Genomic DNA, 18755 nt, shown 5'->3' on the forward strand with positions numbered 1-18755 from the left:
AACATCTGGGGTGGCTGATATTATTTGTCATCCAGGAAATTTTATTTCAGAGAAGTGCTTCTACTCTGTATAGCTAGATGCAAGATCGATCCGTCGAGAGCTTTGAAATCTTGATGCATTAGACGGTGTTACCCTCGGGCGTTAGTAAATCTCGATTTTTCGTGAGCTGTTCGATCGAATTTAAACTAGCCCCGTCACGAATAAAACGCGAATCGGACTGTCGAGTAACTCGGAGCTAGTTGGAGAAGCTGCTGCCTCTCGAAGTGCTCAATTTCCATGGAAATGGCAGCGAAACAGCGTACCCCTTTCTCTCTCTCGTTTATAGTTCTCCGCTTTTTTTTTCATACCAGTTCCCCCTTTTTGCCACCGAAACGGGCACGCGACGCGACTCGATCAAATGGAACCAGATCTACTGCTGTGTAGCCCGTTGTTTCTTCTGACTAGTTTTCATTTGCTCGATTACCATGTGTTGTTCCATCTGCGAAAAAAGCATGCCATAGCCGCTGGCCGACAACTAGCCGATGGGACAATTTTCAGGTGAAAACAAAACGTTCCACGTGTTTTTCATCGGACAGATCTGGCGTGCTGCGTACGACGTAACAACGTTCAACCGAGTAGTTTGACTGTTACCAGTGTTTCGATCGGAAGGGACAATTCATTCCCATGTAGATAAGCCAGTCGCCTCAGATCAGACCGTTATCAGGTGTCAGTCTCTATCCTGTCTTCCACCCTTTGTACAAGCTAGTGTGAGATTATCAAAGACAAATGCTCTATCGTACTTGATAACATTTGGGACACTTGATCATTTGAATGAATCACAATTTGAATTTGAATTGTAATAAAATCACAGACTTTCCAAACGTTTTAAGTGAAAAGAATTATGTTACGTTATCTGAAACGATTCTTCGAATTCATTCCTCTTTTTACAAACGTTCGCTTTGAGTGGAGGAGTTTTTCTCGCGTATAGAAAATTACGGAAGAGACAATCACGGTTCTATTGTGTAAGGTCACGGACGAGACCCGTGATTGCGTAACGGTGGCTCGTAAATTTTCCCGGGGAGCGGAAGAGAAAATCTCTGCCCCTGGTAGAGGGAAAACGTTCGTCTAACTAGACGGCCGTCCACGATGGAGACGTTGTTCCCTTTTCGCCGGTTTCGCACGTTTATCCTGGAAATTCGTTTTATTATCCAACCCGAACGTTTTCTCGCAATTAGGTGTATTTTTAGATCGCGGTACGAATTCCCTCCGCAGAACGTTTATTTGATAAAAAAAACTATTACTCGGTCTCGGTCTTTATCTATGTAGACTGCGTTCTTTTCAACAAGAAATATCGCTGAAAAATCGCGAAATTACATATTTCTATCTGTTGCTGTGGCTCGTGAAACTATACCGCGTAACCATGAGCGAAACGGTTTCACGACGCGGTTCGTTAATTCTCGAGTTTCACAAAGCTGTTTTGAACTGTTACCGACACGCGAATGCACCATGCTGGTTCCAGTCTCCTTTTTCAATACGAACACGAAAATATTAATTTGTAACCAATTAATTATAACGCGTTCTAAAATCATGCAGAAATTCCTTAAATATCGGTATTTAGTTCAGCTGCAATCAGGTGTTGACGCATAATAAAAAGATAGTGACATAATGTATTTTCTTTATTACCATTTGGAATATCGTATGAAATTCATTTCATCGTACGTGAGTGTATACAAAAAATCAATAAGCTTTCTATTTCTACCATTTCTACATAAACAAACCAATGAATATTTCAATACAAAAAGAGGAATACATTTTAAGTCTGCGATTATTGAATCAAAACAAGACGCTGTGAATTATAAAGATCACACAGCTAGAGGAGGAATATGGTTAATGTCCTGAATTAGGCAATCACAGTGACATTCTGGACTGTCTAAAATAACAGAACGAGAAAATGATTCTCTCGACATCGATTGATCTTTACAATAATATCACGAAAAAGACTCTTGCCAACAAACAATGGTTTTAACATATTCATAAAAAGCTTTTATCCTTTAAAATCCCCTCGATGTTTCAGTATATCTTGTGTCACCGTATAAGCTTCCCTTTCTCATGTAAATCTGTATAATGAATCAGTAACGAATCAAAAGGTAACATTTTACTAACTAATTTGCTTGTAGCATTCATAACTTTGTTATTTCGAATACCAATGTGTGAGGGAATTCAGACAAAAAGTATAACATTATTCTTTGAAGTTTTGTAACGAAACATGTTGAATCTTTTTTATCTCAGGGATATGCTGATTAATTTTAACTTCTATCTTAATATCATGCAGGTATTTAATGCAGTATTTCTAATTAGAAAAATACGTTTCTGGATTCCTCAAATACAGTAAAATTTTCCAAATTATCCCTTCAAAGTGTATTCCGTACATCGATTTTTCTTATTTATGATCACGTTTATGCGAGTACCTTAAATTTGATGAGAGTGGGAGACATCTCCATAGCAGAATTACTTATTTTTTAAGATTTCTCTGGGTGCGTTGTAAAAGACGTTTGTTCTTTTGTGTACCGCGTGTTCCCCGTAATTGTTACCTTTACGTTGTAATAAATCAGAGCTGTCGCGAACTCTACGGGCAACAAAAGGACCACTACCACCGCCGAGATAGGGGATTTTGTCTTCCGCGAAGCGGTGTGCAGCTACACAAAAGATGTAAATGTTACGCGATGCCCGAGGAACATTTCTCTCAGTTCTCTCCTCGTTTCTTTCTTCCGGTTACGATTCCTCGGTCAACGATTCAGGAAATCGACGATTCTTCCCTTAGATGATTTCACCGCGCAACGATGAATTTGAACAAAAGTTGTCTCGTAAAAAAAAAATTCAGCCTGACTGATAACAAAATCGTTCCGCTGTTTTAGACTTTTATCTAAAAGAAAAGTTAAATCTTCAGACTCGCTTATTTTCTTATTCCAAAGAGAATTTATTTTTCATTTAGAATAGAATTTTTACTCGTATCAAATAACCTGAATCTAATAATCTAATTTCATCCAACAATAGGGAAATAGAAAAATAAAATACTGTGGGCGACAATAAACGGTGGGACAGTCGAGGAAACTGAAGCTAGTGGAAGAAACTGAATAGGATAAGAAAAGAGAGGACGGCGGCGAGCAATTTACTCAATTTTCCGAACACGAATTCAATTCTCGAGTTTTTCGTCCTGCCTTACGTTTCAATTAAATATGAGCCAAAGGTCCGATCCGTCGCGTAGAAATAGCGGAATTCGATTTTCATTTCGCTCGCAACAATCGCGGTTTATTCTCCACGCGTCGACCGGGATTATTTACGTCGCATGACGTATCGGGCTGAGGGTAGACCCGTAGGTTACGTACGTGCATACATACTCCCCGTGATTGCATACAATGCGCACAATACGCCAGCAACTGGCGTTATCACCGGCCCAGTTTATAGCCCCCGGTCTCGCCGTTTCCCCTCGCGATACTTAATTTTATCAGATCTCAATCTCGTGCTTATCACTGTTATCCTCTAAGTGCATACGGTGACCTCAAACTGTAATTGATAAAAACGTTCCACGTTTCATACTTGCTCTATCGCGGACTATGAAGTCATTGAAAAATCGCATATCAACGCCCGATGCATTAATCACTTGAACGCAGACTAATAAATTTTACAGAACGTTTTCGAATAGACATTAATTGTAAGATTCGTGTAAATGTAAATTGGTACCCACGGTACTCTTTGAATAGGAAGGACTTGCTCGTTATTTTCAACAGCGTTTTATTCTCAGAGAAGAAAACGGCGCCACGGTATTTTGTTTACAACGTTGGGTAGCGTAAAACACGGTGCACAAGAAATTTGTTCCACGATAGTTCCCGATCGTAAAAAGCCGGATGCAACAGGAAGAGAATTTACAGGCAGATCGGAGGGACGGGCGGGGTTTCATTTTCATATCTCGCGTTTCACCGGAGCGAATTTTCGATGCTGTTCCGGCGCTCCACGCCGCATCGCGCGCTGCTTGGCTAATTTTCTCATTAGAAAGTTCTCTTTGCATTTAAATAAGACACCGGCGCTCCCGGTTCTTCCCGTGTCCGAACAGAAAATGTGGCTACGTGCTTCACGGAAATATGCATCGCGATGTGAATAATTGTCTGCGGAAACGGGACAGGACAGGGTAGCCTGCAAATTTACATCTGCAATTTCGCCGCTACGCGAAATTAACGCTCGCCGCGTCGCGGATTAGCTTTTTACTCGATTACTCTTGGGAGGACGTCAAAGGTGTATGTACTTATGCTCGAAGAAAAACTCGTTGCCACCGGTTATAATACAAAATGAGCCAATGAAAACCGTAATTCAATGATGCTGTTAGTGTTCGTTTAAAGAAGAATTCTAGTCTGTTTTTATAAAATGGCGCAAGTTAAGGCTAGTTGAATTGCTAAATTATTGGAAAGGAATGATCATGGTTTTCGTAGATCCCGTCGATTCAGTAGGGTTAAGTGGAGCTAGAGATAGAAGCGGCCGAGGAGGAATGTAACTGATTAAGGAAAACGAGTGGCCGGAGATTTTAATTAGGATAACCTCCGGTGGCGGTGGTGCATTTTGAATGTTACATTAACATTGATCGTTCAAACTTTTCCTTATTGCTGTTTGAACAGCCGGCCGGCAAAGTTTGCTGTCCTGATAAAAGTTGAAACGTTCCCTCGCGAAAGACAAGTGCATTGTACGGTTAACCAACTATTGACACTTCAATTTCAATTCGCTAATATTTATATCTACATTACGCTAATTGAAAAGGTTGCTAATGTTTCGGTTGAATTACTGTGGACAGTGTCAATCTGAAAGTCTAATGTAATTCAGCATGAAATAGAAGTCTTTGACGCAAAGAATATATAATACTTAGTATAAAATGTTAATACCGTGTAATTTTGTCAAAAGTCTTTTTTGTCAGGCAATACGTATAAATGAAGTTTCGGTATAGAAAAAACGTCGTTTGTCAGTTGATACGAATCGTACTTGTGTAAATGAATGGTATTGATATATAGACAGGTTGTCTCCATTTAACGGAGAGATGGAGAGAATTTTAGCGGGTAACCACCAGAGGATGAAAGGAATTGATAAACTTAACCCCGGAGGTAACAACATAATGCGGTAAATCTACCGCGAGGGTGACGAAGCCCGGATTTCTATTGGACAATGTACGGTGGTAACGCCAAGCAAAAATCTGGGCGCATCGGTCGACGAAACGGTCGGTTGTTTGCCAAACCAACTCGTTCCGTTCGTTTGTTTTTGGTTTGCGGTGAAACATTCGGATAACCCTGGTTACCGCGTCAGTGGCAATCATTCCGAGCTGTTTGCTCGACAGTTTTGCCCCCTCGCCATCGCGAACAGCTTCACCTAAACCGGATCGAATCGAATCGAATCGAATCGTCTCGCTGCATGGAAAAGTGAGGGAGACCGCGAAATTGCGCAACGTTGCGAGGCCGCAGGAGGCACGTCGCCGCGGCGTCCCTCATTTTTCCCTGTCGGTTGAACTGAACTAACCGTGGAAAATTAGCTGGGTTTCGTCGCGTTTCTAGTAAGCAGCGAACGGGAGAGAGACAAAGAACGTTTAATAACGTCGAACACCTCGTCGAGGCGATACAATAAAGGTTCTGTTAAGGGACGCGTGACTTTTTCCAGTCGGTTAACCATCGCCCCTCTTCTGCCACGGCTTTTTCGCTCGCAAAAATTTACCGCTCACCCTCTTCTGTTCACCGTTCTCTCGCTGCTCACCGTGAAATCCCTCGTGCGAAATTCGGTCTATGACAAGAAGCTTGAAAAGTGCACGCTCGTATCATTCGGTTTTTCAACCCTCACTTGGGAGATGTCCAACTACTTTCGATTCGAAAGAATCAACTTCTGCTGTTCTATATCATTAAAGTAAAAAGTTAGTCAACTGTTCGTTAGGTGATACTGTATTCCCAGATCTGCTTCGAGAGGTCAAATGATAAAAAAAAGTCAAATTTCAATGTCTAAATGGGACATTCTAATGGGACAGTCTAATTCGTAGTCAATATAATCCAGTGGACTAATGGTCAACGTAATGCCTATCAATTATTATAGGAGACACTCTGGCTTTGAGGGGCACTCTCTTCAGTCGATGCAGGCAGCCCTTATCAATTATTCGACCTGGGTGAATTTTCGCCAAGATCCGGATATATATTATACATCGTCCGAGTTACAGTGTTTCGCAGTTGGGATTATGGCTCGGCTCGCTTTGTCCGGGACACAATTCTAGGGAAATTCTGCTCTGGCTGTTTAATCGAAGCCAAATTTGGATGGTATGCGCTTTGTCGCGTAAACATCGCCAGCCAGTATTACATATCAAGAAGCTCGACGTAACAGTGTTAATGAAACGGTTCATGTTTCGTCGTTCAACTACGATTCGTCGCGTAACGTACGGTCTCCGACCGGATCGTCCGCATAAATTCTCTTAACCGTTAGCGATTCACCTGAACGAAGAGGCAAAGACACAATAATTAGCCCAGGACAGACACAAAATTGCTACCAGTCTGCGGCCGATTTTATACAAAACAAAAACAATTAAAATATGCTCTATTTGATTCTGTTGGACATTCAATTGAATATCAATTTACAAAATTTGCAGCCTAGTCATAATTTTTTATATACATGATGTTACTTAAAAATCAAGCCCAGAATTATTTCACTTTTTAATGTTCGTGAGCTTATTCAGTTTATTTAAATATTACCTCCGATATAGGAAAAAAAAGTTTGTCTAATTTCTATGAAAGTAATTATACAACGAATTAAAGTACTTGATATAACGATAAAACACGAAATTCTATTTATTCGTTCAGAGTCAACTGTTTCCCGGTGGAAGATCATTAGGTAAATGCGTGAAATATTTGGCACGCGTTACGTGCACGCATTCACGTGTGAGCAACGAATATCCTCTACTGGCCAGAGTGCCATGTAATTTCGACACGCATGCCGGCCCGTTCGGTTCGCGTCGAGCCATTCGATGCTGCATACCTCCGCATCCGTCTTAACTGCGTCAAGATTCTTGCTCGTCGCAAAGGAATCTGTGATAAAGACGGTAGCGCGGTAATCAGATGACGACTCTCGCTCGTCATTTCGCAATTTCGCCTTGTACGAGATACGTAGGCTTTGATCTCGTCTTTCAGACATATCAAAATTACATTATGCATATAATGGAGAACAAGAAGATATTATTTATCTTCACTGATAAATGGCAGTAGAATCTCTAAATAATAAATATTGTGTGATTAGATGGAGTAATGGAATTATATATTTATTAAACAAAACAGTGTCTAACTGAAGTGCTTTTGGGATTTTAGTTAGTAAAATTTGACGAATCGTAATTCCTTGCAATGATATTCCATTTGTAACTCGTTCGAATTCGAACAATTTCGTTGACCGATTGCCTTTCACCCGTGACAGGGAGACAATTAAAGGTTGAAAAGTGTAATTAACGAAAAAAGGAGCAAAGCCGACGGCAGGGAGGGACGGTTGTTCGTTCGTGTCAGGCTAACGAAAGACAAGTTGAACTTGGCAGTCGAGAGTCGAGATAATTGGCCGATATACAACGTTCCGGGCAGCAAATAGCTCGCACGGTTCGCCCGTTATTTCAAATACTAATTAGTAGGGGCGAGCGCGAGGGAATCGTGGGGGCGATCAACAGGCTAGGCAGCTCCGTAACGAAGCCCGGCTTCAATTATGCATGTAAATTACACACACGAGCCCGCCATCCGTTTGGCTCGTCTTTCCTAATTTCTCTTCGAACCCCCGCAAACATGCCATGACTTTTTCTTCCGTTCCGAGGCCAAAGGCGATTCTGTGAATTACTAATAATTAATTATTATTGGTTTAGAACAGTTAAAAGTGCCTCGACTTATTAAATTCGTCTTATCGTTCAAAAGACATCAGACATTTCTAACCAGGAATTTCAGTTTTAAAAGTTCTTTATAGAAAGAAGGAACATTCTCTGTTGGCCGGTTGGACATTCAACTCGTCCATTTGCGCGGCGCGTCTCCCCGGAGACAACGGAGAGGGCATGAAAAATGAAGTGGGACGGCATTTACGGGTGTCCCGCGATTTATGATCGCGACCCGTATAATATCGCGTACATCCCACAAGAACGGTCGTTCCCTCCCAGCTTTCTCTTTTTTTTTTTTCGCGTCTCCTCGCTTCTAAATAATCGAGTTTGGTCGCCGGCGCGGTTCGTATTTTTCTTTTCCGAGCGTGACACACGGTTGCGCGCTCGTTGAAGCCGCGTTCTGCTGGCATTCTTTCGTTCGCGCCGGAACGAATTACCCTCGCCACGATAAAGAACGTAATTTAAGGTCGCGATAATGCGGGGGAACGGGTTACTCGCCGGTAATTAGTTTGTCCGCGACGCCACACCGCGATCGAACCAGCAGGCGTTTACCCGCTGGAGACTCTATTAATAGGGGCAAAATGCACACGGGCTAATTGCTACGTCATTTGCGTTTTTTCGCGTTAGCGTTTGCGTTCTTTCGGATGATATCTCTCTCTCTCGGGATAGAGAAGGGTGGACAGAAACGTGCATGATAAACGACTAGTTACTCCTTTATGGAACGCGGAGGGATTTATGTGCGCTTTCAGAGATGGATAGGTTCTCGTTTCCTAAAGCGTTACTTTCGCAATTCGTGTAAACATCGATGCTCGTAGAATTACACACAGTGCAGTCTCGAACAGTTGAACAAGAGTATTAACAGATCAGGTAAATTAGTTCTCGTACGTTTTTAACCGAGTGAACAAATTACTCTTAAATTCAAACTGCTCATAAAATCCGAGCGTTGTTCGAGCATCCGAGATGGGTGACTGAGGATAATCGTCGAATGATAGAACTTTTTTCAAATGAATTTCTATCAGAAGGGAAGAGAATCCGTTTGATCTGGATACGTCTTGAATTTCACGGTAACGCTTTGTGAAACGAGTGCGTGGACAATTGAGCCCTTGGTAAATAATTTATCTCCGGTCGTTCAACGATAAAATCGATTTACTTTTTCACTTGCCGCGAAATCCTATCCGCGCGTGCATCGACAGCCGGAACAGGACACAGGGTGGAGGCTGCGTGTCACAAATGGAGCATGCAAACGAATCGGTCGCGAGGGTGCAACGTGCTTGATGAATTCACTGTCAGCAACAAATAATCCGCAATGGTAGCACTGCCGTCGGTAATGGCAACTGCTGGACAACCGATAAGGCCGCGAGGACCGATTTTCGTCACCGCCTCCGCGTACCCTCTCTCTCTATCTCTGTGTATCTATCTCTGATTCGAAACACGTCGAAATGTATCGTGTCTGACACAGATACCTATCCTTCTCTGTACCGATTTTAATCCCGATGTGACTTTTAATGAATCGCCATACGTCACGATTTTTGACCTGGTACTACTATTTTTGTTCCAAGATATGCATCTTTTTTGCAAATTACCAACTCCCTGTTTTTAGAACGAAACGTGTCAGAATTTTTTAGCTGAACAAAGTACCTAACACTCTAATTAATCGAGATATAAATAAATTTTTCTAACTAATTTATTTAATGGCACATCAATCGTTGTAGGAATAATATGACTTATGTTCTAACTATTTGACTACTTAACAACGAAATTATCTCTGCGCCGAAATATGCACTTATTAAATTAAAATATTTACATAATATTTTTCAGCAGATATTTATATAGTATAGTCATACACACCTTTTCTCTAGAAAAGCGAATTTCGAATAAAGAACCGTAGACAGGCGGCGTGAAATCTAATAAAATTTCGGTATCTCATCGTGGTGTCCATGGTAAAATACCGATCGATAGAGAGAGAAATGGGAAGTGAGAGAGAGAGAGAGAGAGAGAGAGAGAGAGAGATGGGTAACGATCCGTGGACCGTTTGGATGTTTGGATAAAATATGAGGACGGGTTGAAGTCTCGATGCAATCTGCAGCTGCGGGATGGCAGAATGCATACTATACGCGGCGCGATGGACGTCGAGCAACGGGCGTGGGTGTGTATATATGATAAACAACTGGAACGCGTGACGCAGACGAAATCCAAAATTCATTTAGCCCCCGTGAAGCCGAGCGTCGATACGCGGGCTCCACCGGAGTTTCTCTCGCGTGCATTGCTGCACATTTATGCGGAGCATGCAACCAGACAAACTGAGCTCACCTCGGTTACCTTCCCTTTTCTGTTCGCGTTCGTAAGTCTCAGGACATATTATAATATTAGGGATTATCCTATATTGTTAATTATAGCAAAATCATGCAGTCTTATACAATAAAGCATGAACATCTTTAATAAAATTCAAAGGAAAGATTATTAACATACTGTTATGGAAAATGAGATTTCTTTGAACTTGGCAATTTTTTATATTATAATTTATCATACGAAAGATATGTAAGATTTTATTAGTACGTAACCTAGTAATTAATATACTTGAGTCTTGGCAAAATTTTTTATTAGTCAAAATAAAAGAAAAAATACATTTTAAACCAAAATTCCATCCATGATTACTATAACGACACGTAATGCTAAAATATTGAAATGCTGATTGAAATATCACAAATTTTGATTTGTTGGATCAAACTCTTGCAACGTTTCGTTCGTTTATATATTTTAAGGATTATGAAGGACAGTGAACATTTGCGTGTATTGACGCGCTGACATTGATTCGATTTCGTCTCGCTAAACGAGCAAATCGTTTTGTACCGTGTTTCACCGTCCCGCGACATTTATGTGTTAGCAAGGATCACGGTGGCTAACTTCTCTCTCACTTTTTTCTTCGAGTCTCCGTTAAACGGCCGCCGCGTGCGACAAGAATCGCTTCTAAAGTTTCTTCAACGAGACTCGAGTTTCCAAGAACTAGAGCGAGCAACGTTTTGTCGCGATCATGCGAAAAATGGGCGAACAGCAACAGGGAATTATTAAACGCCGCATTAATTAAAGCGAGAGTGAAGCGGTCACGCGATCCCCTCGAAGCTTGATGCACTGTCGGTCATAAGAATTAGGACACATCTGATACAGCGTTCCGTACAATGATTGATGCAATACTTCATACGATGTTTTACAATAATAATTTATACAATATTCCATTTGTCACACACGAAAAACGTTTAATATAATTCACATGGGATTATACAGACATGGCAGGTATTCTAATATTTATAAGTAGTACCGTACGTGCTATTTTCACCACGATCGTTGAGGTCGAACAGATTCTGTTCCCCTTTCCTCCAAGAGGTGGGCTCGACTTCGATCCTGCCGTTTCATGCTGTGATCCGCATTAGCTCCACGGCGCTTTATTAACGAACTTGACGGCGAAGAATCCGGCGGATCGATAAATTAATTCGGTATCGCGTAAACTCGATTGTTGCCGACGTATAATTGAGGAGTAGGGGGTTGGGTATCAGAGGGCCGATGAACTCGGGATTATGAGGCGCGGATTAGATATTACGAGGTTTACTGTGGGTAGGAATATAACGGTCGGATGCATACTAAGCTACGTGGCCGCGTACGTGTGTACAAATTGCAGAGCATCGTTGTGCAAATCGTCGCGCGATTCGTAGCCAATTCAACCGGGGTACGAAATGGCCGAGCACTCGTGTTAGCCTTTGATGCTATTCCGCCACTAGTCCGCTAGAAGTGGTTGCGGTCACGCAATGGCCAGGCCGACTGCAATCTCTTGTTCCCGCGAACCTATTCTGTCGTCATCGATCCATTCTTCCCGTCGTTTTTCCGATCGACGACTCAAAGAATCGCATTCACTTAAATTAAATGGTGAGCCAAGTTTGCTTTTCAATTATTCATTTAGCTTAATGACGAGTCACGAGCTAAAATAAATTGTCAAGGGCGTTTCATCTTAAATGAATATATTATGAATCGCAAGAGCAAGGTGTAAAGATCTGATAACAATATGATAAATAATTAATATTAAGACATTAATAGATAATTCATGTCATTCTAATTAACTTTTAAAACAAACCCACAACTTCTCGTTTTAAAACTTCCGCAATGCCTTAAACGTATATACATTGGTTGAGTCAAACAATAAGAGCAGATGTTTCGGCGCGGCGCGAAGACGTGGCCGATCGAGCAGCGCTTGGCAAGTAAACATTTAGACTAGACGAAACTGGGACGAGGAGAAGCGCTTTAACGGCGCAGGAGTCGTGCAATCAGTGTTTATAGACGAGCGTAAAAGCTGACTTAAAGCTTTAGCTAGTCGAGTGACCGTGAAAGATGAACGAGGAGGGAAGGCGGCTTGCCCGATCGGTTTTCGCTCTAACCGCGAGAACGCAACTCGTAGGGATTCTCCTTTTTATCCGGCATTTATCTCGTACGCCGGAGTATGCTCGTCGAACGTGAACGGAATTTAGAGCTTTCCTAATGTGTTTTCACACGAAATGTGCATTTCTTGTCATGAATACCGTAGTAAAATTAATATCACGTTTAACCCTCTTTTTGTCTACATACTGAATCATTCGTGCATATTTTCTGCGTTTAGAAGAACTCTGAAAAAATTGTGAGTTAATTGTCGTATGAGGTTTCATGCCTTAACGATTCGTTTCATGAAAATCTTAATTTTATTTTTCTAAATATACAAAACTATCCATTGCCATGACAGTGAACGTGTTAATGAACAAACTTTCTCTTCCCTCGTTCAGGCGAGAAAAAACACGGTCGTTAGAGGAAGGATCGAGGTCGTGTAATCGTTCTTTTATTGCCGACCACTTTCGTTTAAAACACGTTGTAAGCTAGTTTCCTCGGCCACTCTCGGCGGTGATATTAAAACGATGTTCTTATTTCTCAACTTCCCGGCATAACACATTCTGACCATTAAATTGGGAAAAGTCTCGTTTGTAACCGTCTACGTCCCTGGTTCCGGCTCGGAGACACCATAAAGTTTCTTCCCACCTCCCTTAAGAAGTGTTTCTCCAACTCGCTCTCGCTCCTTTCGTTTGACAGTCGAAAACTACCGCATAGACCCGGAAATTCGCTCCTTAACAAAACCCAGTGCTCCTAAACAATTAGAAGGACACATCTGTGAACAATTACGTCGGATTAATTATGTTTCTCTCTTATTTCTTATTCCCGACTCGCTACGTATTTTATTCTTCGATCTGAAACCCAGTACAATAAAACAAAAAAGAGATTTATCAACTGATGTGTAAACTAACTTATATCGATGAATAGTTTTTCAATAGATAAATAAATTATTCAAACTGAGTAGTTGGATATTCAACATAGCTCAAAGTTAACATCGAGTTTCGAGTTTGGGTTCACGGAGAAAATCGCATTTATCTTAACTTCCTACATACATACATACATACATACATACATACATACATACATGTATGTTTGACGTTAACAGACGAGATAGAGATTGCAATATGAAAAGTGTACCCGAAATTCTTCAACGGTGTACATATCTCGAGCATCAATCTTGTTACGTTTTCATTGTCAAATTTATCATTGAAAAATTCACGGATAAAAATGGGAGTTCGCACTTCGTGTAGTTTTTGTAAATTCTATTAGAAAGAGGAAAAGAGTGTAATGAAAGCGTACCTTCGTGATGCATCGAATGCAAAGTTCGGTAACGGTGAAAAATTCTTGCGGTCGAAATGCTTTTCGGTTTTCGAGGTTCTTTCCGGCGCGTTTCTTCGACCCTTTTTCCTCCGGACGGAGAATGCACCGTCGGAAAGTTTAATTTCTGTGCCGGAGTGGCTGCGCGTTGTGTATTGTATCGCGAACGACGAAGAGCAAGAGAGAAACAGGGAGAGAGATGGATAGTGCGGGAAATGGGTGTGGGTCGGGGTGCGAGAGAACCGAGAGGGTGGAGAATCTTTTTATCGATCGATTCTCTCTCCTTGCTCCGCGCTGTTATTCACGGCGTAACGTTATCTCGCCCTTGCAACCTTTTCCCGGGCGCGTCCGTGTGTTTCCAGCCACCTTTAGCATTCGCGGTACCGCTTTCGAAACATAATACGATAACGGTGTGTTAAGTACGCTTTACGCTGCTTTTTCTACCGCGGTTTCTTTCTCCACCCCTTCTTCTATTTCCGCCTGCCACGGCCCGGCTCTTTCCCACTTATACATATATGCATGTATCTCCTATTCAGATACCTTTCGCGTAATGGTCGAAATCTGCTTTTACGATTCCGACCTACGAATCCTCTGAATAACCGGCTGCAAAAATCTCGATTATAAATTACAGCAAATTGCCCTGGATTCACGGCTAATATCCAACCACAAAGTAGCACAGTTTCATGTAAGGGTAATCAGCTTTTTTATTACTGAGGTCAAATAAACGACTCCTGTTAACTATTGGGGCACATATGCTAGAAAATAGTTTTGTAAATTCTGAACGTTCCTTTGACAGGATAGAACAAGAAAATAAGCGTCAGCTTCTTTTTAACGAGTAGAACGTCATTTTACGAGGTTATATCTTTTTCTCCAGCCTACCGTGGCGGCGAGGCGAGAGCTTCCAGCGGAGTGGAAATTGCGATAGCACGGATTTCCTCGTCCGTTCCTCGCCTCGTCCCGTGACCTCGCGAGAACTAGGACCCGTGCGATAAATAGAAGATCGCGACGTGAAATTGTCTTTACTCTTCCAACCTCCGTGAACTCGTAGGCCCGTGCATTAGCTTCTTTATAACGTACGTGCTTTTGCGTCATGCCGGGACTACGGTTTGTGTGCGTTGATCGATATTTGATTGCATACCCCACAAACGTATATGCGATTTCGTCGGACACGAACGTAACTACATTTTAGGCAAATGTCAATCTAGTTTACAGTATTTTACTTTGCAATTACCTCGCCGCGTGTCAAAAAAAGAAATGGATGTGTGCTGCGGATTATCGAGACTCTCGATAAACCGTGGCGCTTGTAACATGTGCAATTGCAGCCGTGATCGATCAGCGGCGACGTCAAAGTCCTGTCAACGAGCCTTCATTTTTCTCCGTCGTATCGTTCGAGAGCCCCGTCTACCTGAAATATGTAACGCAATTTTTCCGGCTTCTTCGCGCACGGATGAAAGAACGAGAGCTTCTTAAGTTAAAACTGTTTCTGCCTGTTGACACAATATCGGTGATCTTCTATTTAAAGTGAAAACAGGTGTGATATACATATATTTCATTCCCAATGTACTCTCTGTGGCAATTGTTCTAAGTAGTATGTGTACAGTTAAGAAATGCTTAAGAAACTAAACAAATATTTGTACATTATAAAAATTGATGTATCAATTCGACACGGGTCGTAAAAAGATTACTAGAATTGATCTTGGTATTGAATCATCCTTTTGCGATAAGAAAGTAGCATAAGCGCTTTACCAGTCATTCTATTCTTTCGGCTTCGAATATAGATATCAGGTCCGTTTGAGGCGCGAGAAGTAATTATAAGCGGGCAGTGGCACTCGAGAATATCGAGGCAAAAGAAAGTGAAGTAGGTAATTAAAGAAGACTCGGAGACATTTGCATTTCATTCAGAAACGCGCGCGTGCCCGAGACGTGGCGGGCTAGCACGCGCGAGGAGTGCTCCAGCTGAGCCCGTCGACGACCGTACATACACAGACTACGTTGCTATCGCGAGGCGGAACGTAACGTGCTCGAAAAGCAGAAAAGGGAAGGTCTCCGGCAAGTTCTCGACGCTTTGGCTGTATCTCCTTTCTCTCTCCCTCGCTCTCTCTTTTCCCTTGACAAGCCGGAAGACAAACATACTCGAGGACGACCTCGACGGACTCTTCACAGAGGGAGAGGGAAGACGGCGAGTTAATTTAAATTCAAAAGTAACTATTTGCGTCCTCGGTTATTCGCACTTAATTTCATTTGCGTTACTCGCTTGGACCCGCATCGAGTTCTCTCATACTACTATCCTCCCTACCGTGTTACGTTTTTCTTCATCGCTTGTGTAATCGCGGTTTACTTGATGCGAGACGCTATTTGGCAAGAGTCATTGATATTGATAAAATTTCGTACTACTTAACTATCACAATATTAATTAGACTCAATCTAATTTAAGCACGCTGATTATAAAACCTAAGTAAGGAATCAACAACAAAATGATGTGAAAGATAGATTGGACGAATGAAAATATTAGACTGAAAGGAAGGTGCTTATTCAAGTAGATTTATATGTTCGAAGTCAGACAGCGGATGTACAATATTCAATATTCATATAGTCAATCTCTGTTTATCAGAGATAAACAGAGAACACAGTTCGTTAATTACACATACCTATGCTACGAATGGTAGGAGTTTGTTCATGGCTTGTAGCAGAAATTGAATTTCATGTATAGATACGTCCGAGCCAAAGATATCTTAATCAACGTTAAACCAATCCTTCATTATCAATAAAGTAGGAAAGGAGTTAATTTATTTCAGACTGTAAACAAATGAATTTTTATCGTATGATACTGAATCGTGAAACAGACTGCGCAATCACGCGTAAAATCGTGATGGACACACGCAATTAACGCGACTGCTCACGCAAGAAATTGCTAAAATCGAGTGCCGTGCCGCAGGGCAATTTCGTTTCCACGAAGAAGGGTACTTTGTCAGAGGGAAACTGGAACAAGGGACGAAGACAAGAGCAGAAACCGAGAAAGAGGGAGAGAGAGAGAACAATGGCTAGCCTCCGTGCCCTCATAACGATTGTATTAATTCGTCGGGAAACCGAGTCTGTCTACGACCGTCGCGTGCAGCCTCTACCTTATTCTAATGCAATGCATTGTCAACGATGCGCCTGTGACAAGTTTGACCATAACAAAGCTACCGGGGAACAAAAAACGCACAGCAGGTTAATACAGTCGTGGGAAGTTCACAAATTAAAAGGAAAGTAAGACATGAATCGCAGGACGGGATTAAATATAATTTAATAACAACGTTAAGAGTTCGTGAGGCTCTTGTGCTACCTACGAATCATTTCATGGCTGTCATTTGTATTTTCTATCAATTTTTCTCTTCCCCATTTTGGCTCGCCTATGTATTATAATATGTAGATCATAAACTTGCTTTGTAAGTTCTCCGTTATCTCTTTGCGTCTTCCTCTGTTCCTCTCGCTTGAACCCCGGGAACTTTGCCCCCGCCGATTCTAAAAGTAGAACAAACGGTCGCGAAACTAAACCAGGACTCCGTGACTCTGCATTCTAATCGGGAAGCGGATTCGAGACAACGAATCCCGATATCGGAGCCCGGCGAGTACGCCTGAAGCTGTGTTTAGACGAAACGAACGAGAACGTGGAGCTGGTTAAGCGTAAACGATTATCGAGAAAACCGTTCTTTTATTCGTTTACATCACCAGAGCATCTTTGCGAATGTCTAAGATTAAACGATTAGAGCTCTGCATGGAATAAACGTAAATCTGGCGCTTTTCTCAGACCTCATTTATATTAACTGTTTACTTAATTTAAAAGTGATATAAATTACCTGAAGATTATCGAATAAGATCTCATGAAATTAACATCCAATTCGAATAAGAAATTTCTTCTCTTAAGAATAATTTATCTTCGTAATTTCATATCTTAATTCATTAATTCAATAATTGGGTTTACGCCGTGTGAAACGTATCGTAAATGTTGAAAATGACTTGACCCATGATCTGATCGCGGGGCGCACAAGCGATTAGAGTGAAGCGCGCGAGCCGACACGATGCCTTTCGAAAGCTGGATCAAAGTTTCACGCGAGGCCCCGATAGCTCTCACGCATACTCCCCGGTCCGGTTTACACGATCGTTACACGGGGCTACTGCATAATGCATGCACTTTCGCACACCCCGATCGCCTAGTTTACGATTAATCGGCGTCGCTTACGGGATTCGACCAATTCGTTTCTCATTGTTCCATTTCTGAAAAAAAAATGCTTGAAGTTATAGGATGTGACTGAAAAATGAAGAATCAGCAATATTTTAAGTAGATTGTGAATTTTACATATTTACAGAAAAATGTGCACAAGATACAGAGCTTGACTAATGTATAAAAGTATTAAAAACTGAATGCATGTTATAATACTTTAATAATAAACGATTAAAAATTAAATCCATATTGCAATATTTAAATGATAAACTTATTATAAGTTCTTTTATGTTGGAATATAATTGTTACTACTTGATCTAGATTCTTTCAATTGATTATTCAAGTAAAGAAAGAACATTGAAGTATGATGTAAATAAAATTCAATTTGAAGGCAAATAGGCGGGATATACTTTAACCCCCGGGATGCGGAGATGGAAAAACCATTTCCGCGTATGTAAAATGTATAGTAGGGACAGAGGTTGAATTGATTGGTAGCGATAAAAGTTGTGAGGGAAAAAAAATAAATGTTTCCGCCCGGGATCGAACCGGGGACCTTCCGCGTGTTAGGCGGATGTGATAACCACTACACCACGGAAACCGCTGATGTTTAACGCCCCCTTTTTCAAGAATCCTGATTTAATTCGTTACGTGCAACTTCCCTTCGGTATATCTCTTTAATAAAGGTTGAAATAATAAATGTATAAAGCGCGCACGTGCGCGTGCCCGACAGAATGTACAAGCAGAACGCGATCGCGGGTATTTTATGTCGCATGAAATTGAAATGTCACGAGCGACGTTTCCGTATCTGATAACGAAGCGCAATAACACACACGACCGCGCAATAATACACGCGTTTACATACATTCCTGTCCATAAGTTCCACGACTACGTTCGGGGCAGAATTGTTGACAGGCAAGATCCTAGATCAGTGATCATATACAC

At 41.5% G+C, this 18755-nt stretch overlaps 1 protein-coding gene and 1 non-coding gene across 4 annotated transcripts in view; one reads left to right on the forward strand and one right to left on the reverse strand.

Moving 5' to 3' along the window:
- Positions 1-18755, forward strand: part of LOC108625304 (uncharacterized) — a 76685-nt gene that overhangs the window by 21095 nt on the left and 36835 nt on the right. The gene's annotated exons all lie outside the window — the stretch shown is intronic.
- Positions 18339-18411, reverse strand: TRNAV-AAC (transfer RNA valine (anticodon AAC)). The gene has a single exon. It is a non-coding gene; the product is annotated as a tRNA-Val (tRNA).

Source organism: Ceratina calcarata, unplaced genomic scaffold (assembly GCF_001652005.2).
Source record: "Ceratina calcarata isolate Rehan_Ccalc_2016 unplaced genomic scaffold, ASM165200v1 scaffold350.2, whole genome shotgun sequence".
Lineage (NCBI taxonomy): Eukaryota > Metazoa > Arthropoda > Insecta > Hymenoptera > Apidae > Ceratina > Ceratina calcarata.